Source organism: Anthonomus grandis, unplaced genomic scaffold, assembly GCF_022605725.1.
Source record: "Anthonomus grandis grandis unplaced genomic scaffold, icAntGran1.3 ctg00000350.1, whole genome shotgun sequence".
NCBI classification, from domain to species: domain Eukaryota; kingdom Metazoa; phylum Arthropoda; class Insecta; order Coleoptera; family Curculionidae; genus Anthonomus; species Anthonomus grandis.
In genome coordinates this window covers 45944-54162 of record NW_026088473.1, presented here as the reverse complement: position 1 = coordinate 54162, position 8219 = coordinate 45944, and positions in this window count along the sequence as shown.

Genomic DNA, 8219 nt, shown 5'->3' with positions numbered 1-8219 from the left:
TTCGTAATCTAGGTGATCCAAATAAGACGCTGGTATACTTAGTTTGATTTCGAAAAAAATCAATTTTTGGTGAAAAAATTTGATACGGGGGGGTATACCCGAAAAATGAAAAAACCCAAACTTTGAAGGTCGATATCTCGGCTTCTATGGGAGCTATCGGGAAAATTCCAACGGTTTTGTCTTAGTTTCGTCATTCTGAATCCAACGAGACCATCCGCAAGGTTGTAGCTCTTACGATAGCCGAGATATGGCATTTTTGATGCCCATTTTTGGCCTCAAAAACGGACGTCGAAAACGACTTTTTCAGGATTTTCAAAGTGCTCTCATTCCCTTAGTTCTGCTCGGATCCTGTTATAACCCGGTGTTTTCGTAATCTAGGTGATCCAAATAAGACGCTGGTATACTTAGTTTGATTTCGAAAAAAATCAATTTTTGGTGAAAAATTTGATACGGGGGGGTATACCCGAAAAATGAAAAAACCCAAATTTTGAAGGTCGATATCTCGGCTTCTATGGGAGCTATCGGGAAAATTCCAACGGTTTTGTCTTAGTTTCGTCATTCTGAATCCAACGAGACCATCCGCAAGGTCGTAGCTTTTACGATAGCCGAGATATGGCATTTTTGATGCCCATTTTTGTCCTCAAAAACGGACGTCGAAAACGACTTTGTCAGGATTTTCAAAGTGCTCTCATTCCCTTAGTTCTGCTCGGATCCTGTTATAACCCGGTGTTTTCGTAATCTAGGTGATCCAAATAAGACGCTGGTATACTTAGTTTGATTTCGAAAAAAATCAATTTTTGGGGAAAAAATTTGATACGGGGGGGTATACCCGAAAAATGAAAAAACCCAAACTTTGAAGGTCGATATCTCGGCTTCTATGGGAGCTATCGGGAAAATTCCAACGGTTTTGTCTTAGTTTTGTCATTCTGAATCCAACGAGACCATCCGCAAGGTCGTAGCTCTTACGATAGCCGAGATATGGCATTTTTGATGCCCATTTTTGGCCTCAAAAACGGACGTCGAAAACGACTTTTTCAGGATTTTCAAAGTGCTCTCATTCCCTTAGTTCTGCTCGGATCCTGTTATAACCCGGTGTTTTCGTAATCTAGGTGAGCCAAATAAGACGCTGGTATACTTAGTTTGATTTCGAAAAAAATCAATTTTTGGTGAAAAAATTTGATACGGGGGGGTATACCCGAAAAATGAAAAAACCCAAACTTTGAAGGTCGATATCTCGGCTTCTATGGGAGCTATCGGGAAAATTCCAATGGTTTTGTCTTAGTTTCGTCATTCTGAATCCAACGAGACCATCCGCAAGGTCGTAGCTCTTACGATAGCCGAGATATGGCATTTTTGATGCCCATTTTTGGCCTCAAAAACGGACGTCGAAAACGACTTTTTCAGGATTTTCAAAGTGCTCTCATTCCCTTAGTTCTGCTCGGATCCTGTTATAACCCGGTGTTTTCGTAATCTAGGTGATCCAAATAAGACGCTGGTATACTTAGTTTGATTTCGAAAAAAATCAATTTTTGGTGAAAAAATTTGATACGGGGGGGTATACCCGAAAAATGAAAAAACCCAAACTTTGAAGGTCGATATCTCGGCTTCTATGGGAGCTATCGGGAAAATTCCAACGGTTTTGTCTTAGTTTCGTCATTCTGAATCCAACGAGACCATCCGCAAGGTCGTAGCTCTTACGATAGCCGAGATATGGCATTTTTGATGCCCATTTTTGGCCTCAAAAACGGACGTCGAAAACGACTTTTTCAGGATTTTCAAAGTGCTCTCATTCCCTTAGTTCTGCTCGGATCCTGTTATAACCCGGTGTTTTCGTAATCTAGGTGATCCAAATAAGACGCTGGTATACTTAGTTTGATTTCGAAAAAAATCAATTTTTGGTGAAAAAATTTGATACGGGGGGGTATACCCGAAAAATGAAAAAACCCAAACTTTGAAGGTCGATATCTCGGCTTCTGTGGGAGCTATCGGGAAAATTCCAACGGTTTTGTCTTAGTTTCGTCATTCTGAATCCAACGAGACCATCCGCAAGGTCGTAGCTCTTACGATAGCCGAGATATGGCATTTTTGATGCCCATTTTTGGCCTCAAAACGGACGTCGAAAACGACTTATTCAGGACTTTCAAAGTGCTCTCATTCCCTTAGTTCTGCTCGGATCCTGTTATAACCCGGTGTTTTCGTAATCTAGGTGATCCAAATAAGACGCTGGTATACTTAGTTTGATTTCGAAAAAAATCAATTTTTGGTGAAAAAATTTGATACGGGGGGGTATACCCGAAAAATGAATAAACCCAAACTTTGAAGGTCGATATCTCGGCTTCTATGGGAGCTATCGGGAAAATTCCAACGGTTTTGTCTTAGTTTCGTCATTCTGAATCCAACGAGACCATCCGCAAGGTCGTAGCTTTTACGATAGCCGAAATATGGCATTTTTGATGCCCATTTTTGTCCTCAAAAACGGACGTCGAAAACGACTTTTTCAGGATTTTCAAAGTGCTCTCATTCCCTTAGTTCTGCTCGGATCCTGTTATAACCCGGTGTTTTCGTAATCTAGGTGATCCAAATAAGACGCTGGTATACTTAGTTTGATTTCGAAAAAAATCAATTTTTGGTGAAAAAATTTGATACGGGGGGGTATACCCGAAAAATGAAAAAACCCAAACTTTGAAGGTCGATATCTCGGCTTCTATGGGAGCTATCGGGAAAATTCCAACGGTTTTGTCTTAGTTTCGCCATTCTGCATCCAACGAGACCATCCGCAAGGTCGTAGCTCTTACGATAGCCGAGATATGGCATTTTTGATGCCCATTTTTGGCCTCAAAAACGGACGTCGAAAACGACTTTTTCAGGATTTTCAAAGTGCTCTCATTCCCTTAGTTCTGCTCGGATCCTGTTATAACCCAGTGTTTTCGTAATTTAGGTGATCCAAATAAGACGCTGGTATACTTAGTTTGATTTCGAAAAAAATCAATTTTTGGTGAAAAAATTTGATACGGGGGGGTATACCCGAAAAATGAAAAAACCCAAACTTTGAAGGTCGATATCTCGGCTTCTATGGGAGCTATCGGGAAAATTCCAACGGTTTTGTCTTAGTTTCGTCATTCTCAATCCAACGAGACCATTCGCAAGGTCGTAGCTCTTACGATAGCCGAGATATGGCATTTTTGATGCCCATTTTTGGCCTTAAAAACGGACGTCGAAAACGACTTTTTCAGGATTTTCAAAGTGCTCTCATTCCCTTAGTTCTGCTCGGATCCTGTTATAACCCGGTGTTTTCGTAATCTAGGTGATCCAAATAAGACGCTGGTATACTTAGTTTGATTTCGAAAAAAATCAATTTTTGGTGAAAAAATTTGATACGGGGGGGTATACCCGAAAAATGAAAAAACCCAAACTTTGAAGGTCGATATCTCGGCTTCTATGGGAGCTATCGGGAAAATTCCAACGGTTTTGTCTTAGTTTCGTCATTCTGAATCCAACGAGACCATCCGCAAGGTCGTAGCTCTTACGATAGCCGAGATATGGCATTTTTGATGCCCATTTTTGGCCTCAAAACGGACGTCGAAAACGACTTATTCAGGACTTTCAAAGTGCTCTCATTCCCTTAGTTCTGCTCGGATCCTGTTATAACCCGGTGTTTTCGTAATCTAGGTGATCCAAATAAGACGCTGGTATACTTAGTTTGATTTCGAAAAAAATCAATTTTTGGTGAAAAAATTTGATACGGGGGGGTATACCCGAAAAATGAATAAACCCAAACTTTGAAGGTCGATATCTCGGCTTCTATGGGAGCTATCGGGAAAATTCCAACGGTTTTGTCTTAGTTTCGTCATTCTGAATCCAACGAGACCATCCGCAAGGTCGTAGCTTTTACGATAGCCGAGATATGGCATTTTTGATGCCCATTTTTGGCCTCAAAACGGACGTCGAAAACGACTTATTCAGGACTTTCAAAGTGCTCTCATTCCCTTAGTTCTGCTCGGATCCTGTTATAACCCGGTGTTTTCGTAATCTAGGTGATCCAAATAAGACGCTGGTATACTTAGTTTGATTTCGAAAAAAATCAATTTTTGGTGAAAAAATTTGATACGGGGGGGTATACCCGAAAAATGAATAAACCCAAACTTTGAAGGTCGATATCTCGGCTTCTATGGGAGCTATCGGGAAAATTCCAACGGTTTTGTCTTAGTTTCGCCATTCTGCATCCAACGAGACCATCCGCAAGGTCGTAGCTCTTACGATAGCCGAGATATGGCATTTTTGATGCCCATTTTTGGCCTCAAAAACGGACGTCGAAAACGACTTTTTCAGGATTTTCAAAGTGCTCTCATTCCCTTAGTTCTGCTCGGATCCTGTTATAACCCGGTGTTTTCGTAATTTAGGTGATCCAAATAAGACGCTGGTATACTTAGTTTGATTTCGAAAAAAATCAATTTTTGGTGAAAAAATTTGATACGGGGGGGTATACCCGAAAAATGAAAAAACCCAAACTTTGAAGGTCGATATCTCGGCTTCTATGGGAGCTATCGGGAAAATTTCAACGGTTTTGTCTTAATTTCGTCATTCTGAATCCAACGAGACCATCCGCAAGGTCGTAGCTTCTACGAGAGCCGAGATATGGCATTTTTGTAGCCCATTTTTGGCCTCAAAAACGGACGTCGAAAACGACTTTTTCAGGATATTCAAAGTGCTCTCATTCCCTTAGTTCTGCTCGGATCCTGTTATAACCCGGTGTTTTCGTAATCTAGGTGATCAGAATAACACGCTGGTATAGTTAGTTTGATTTCGAAAAAATAAATTTTTGGTGAAAAAATTCATTATGGGGGGGTATACCCGAAAAATGAAAAAACCCAAACTTTGAAGGCTCATATCTCGGCTTCTATGGGAGCTATCGTGAAAATTCCAACGGTTTTGTCTTAGTTTCGTCCTTATGAAACCAACGAGACCATCCGCAAGGTCGTAGCTTCTACGAGAGCCGAGATATGGCATTTTTGTAGCCCATTTTTGGCCTCAAAAACGGACGTCGAAAACGACTTTTTCAGGATATTCAAAGTGCTCTCATTCCCTTAGTTCTGCTCGGATCCTGTTATAACCCGGTGTTTTCGTAATCTAAATGATCAGAATAAGACGCTGGTATACTTAGTTTGACTTCGAAAAAAATCAATTTTTGGTGAAAAAATTCGATACGGGGGGGTATACCCGAAAAATGAAAAAACCCAAATTTTGAAGGTCGATATCTCGGCTTCTATGGGAGCTATCGGGAAAATTCCAACGGTTTTGTCTTAGTTTCGTCATTCTGAATCCAACGAGACCATCCGCAAGGTCGTAGCTCTTACGATAGCCGAGATATGGCATTTTTGATGCCCATTTTTGGCCTCAAAAACGGACGTCGAAAACGACTTTTTCAGGATTTTCAAAGTGCTCTCATTCCCTTAGTTCTGCTCGGATCCTGTTATAATCCGGTGTTTTCGTAATCTAGGTGAGCCAAATAAGACGCTGGTATACTTAGTTTGATTTCGAAAAAAATCAATTTTTGGTGAAAAATTCGATACGGGGGGGTATACCCGAAAAATGAAAAAACCCAAACTTTGAAGGTCGATATCTCGGCTTCTATGAGAGCTATCGGGAAAATTCCAACGGTTTTGTCTTAGTTTCGCCATTCTGCATCCAACGAGACCATCCGCAAGGTCGTAGCTCTTACGATAGCCGAGATATGGCATTTTTGATGCCCATTTTTGGCCTCAAAAACGGACGTCGAAAACGACTTTTTCAGGATTTTCAAAGTGCTCTCATTCCCTTAGTTCTGCTCGGATCCTGTTATAACCCGGTGTTTTCGTAATCTAGGTGATCCAAATAAGACGCTGGTATACTTAGTTTGATTTCGAAAAAAATCAATTTTTGGTGAAAAAATTTGATACGGGGGGGTATACCCGAAAAATGAAAAAACCCAAACTTTGAAGGTCGATATCTCGGCTTCTATGGGAGCTATCGGGAAAATTCCAACGGTTTTGTCTTAGTTTCGTCATTCTCAATCCAACGAGACCATTCGCAAGGTCGTAGCTCTTACGATAGCCGAGATATGGCATTTTTGATGCCCATTTTTGGCCTTAAAAACGGACGTCGAAAACGACTTTTTCAGGATTTTCAAAGTGCTCTCATTCCCTTAGTTCTGCTCGGATCCTGTTATAACCCAGTGTTTTCGTAATCTAGGTGATCCAAATAAGACGCTGGTATACTTAGTTTGATTTCGAAAAAAATCAATTTTTGGTGAAAAAATTTGATACGGGGGGGTATACCCGAAAAATGAATAAACCCAAACTTTGAAGGTCGATATCTCGGCTTCTATGGGAGCTATCGGGAAAATTCCAACGGTTTTGTCTTAGTTTCGTCATTCTGAATCCAACGAGACCATCCGCAAGGTCGTAGCTTTTACGATAGCCGAAATATGGCATTTTTGATGCCCATTTTTGTCCTCAAAAACGGACGTCGAAAACGACTTTTTCAGGATTTTCAAAGTGCTCTCATTCCCTTAGTTCTGCTCGGATCCTGTTATAACCCGGTGTTTTCGTAATCTAGGTGATCCAAATAAGACGCTGGTATACTTAGTTTGATTTCGAAAAAAATCAATTTTTGGTGAAAAAATTTGATACGGGGGGGTATACCCGAAAAATAAAAAAAACCCAAACTTTGAAGGTCGATATCTCGGCTTCTATGGGAGCTATCGGGAAAATTCCAACGGTTTTGTCTTAGTTTCGTCATTCTGAATCCAACGAGACCATCCGCAAGGTTGTAGCTCTTACGATAGCCGAGATATGGCATTTTTGATGCCCATTTTTGGCCTCAAAACGGACGTCGAAAACGACTTTTTCAGGATTTTCAAAGTGCTCTCATTCCCTTAGTTCTGCTCGGATCCTGTTATAACCCGGTGTTTTCGTAATCTAGGTGATCCAAATAAGACGCTGGTATACTTAGTTTGATTTCGAAAAAAATCAATTTTTGGTGAAAAAATTTGATACGGAGGGGTATACCCGAAAAATGAAAAAACCCAAACTTTGAAGGTCGATATCTCGGCTTCTATGGGAGCTATCGGGAAAATTCCAACGGTTTTGTCTTAGTTTCGTCATTCTAAATCCAACGAGACCATCCGCAAGGTCGTAGCTCTTACGATAGCCGAGATATGGCATTTTTGATGCCCATTTTTGGCCTCAAAAACGGACGTCGAAAACGACTTTTTCAGGATTTTCAAAGTGCTCTCATTCCCTTAGTTCTGCTCGGATCCTGTTATAACCCGGTGTTTTCGTAATCTAGGTGATCCAAATAAGACGCTGGTATACTTAGTTTGATTTCGAAAAAAATCAATTTTTGGTGAAAAAATTTGATACGGGGGGGTATACCCGAAAAATAAAAAAAACCCAAACTTTGAAGGTCGATATCTCGGCTTCTATGGGAGCTATCGGGAAAATTCCAACGGTTTTGTCTTAGTTTCGTCATTCTGAATCCAACGAGACCATCCGCAAGGTTGTAGCTCTTACGATAGCCGAGATATGGCATTTTTGATGCCCATTTTTGGCCTCAAAACGGACGTCGAAAACGACTTTTTCAGGATTTTCAAAGTGCTCTCATTCCCTTAGTTCTGCTCGGATCCTGTTATAACCCGGTGTTTTCGTAATCTAGGTGATCCAAATAAGACGCTGGTATACTTAGTTTGATTTCGAAAAAAATCAATTTTTGGTGAAAAAATTTGATACGGGGAGGTATACCCGAAAAATGAAAAACCCAAACTTTGAAGGTCGATATCTCGGCTTCTATGGGAGCTATCGGGAAAATTCCAACGGTTTTGTCTTACTTTCGTCATTCCGCATCCAACGAGACCATCCGCAAGGTCGTAGCTCTTACGATAGCCGAGATATGGCATTTTTGATGCCCATTTTTGGCCTCAAAAACGGACGTCGAAAACGACTTTTTCAGGATTTTCAAAGTGCTCTCATTCCCTTAGTTCTGCTCGGATCCTGTTATAACCCGGTGTTTTCGTAATCTAGGTGATCCAAATAAGACGCTGGTATACTTAGTTTGATTTCAAAAAAAAAACAATTTTTGGTGAAAAAATTTGATACGGGGGGGTATACCCGAAAAATGAAAAAACCCAAACTTTGAAGGTCGATATCTCGGCTTCTATGGGAGCTATCGGGAAAATTTCAACG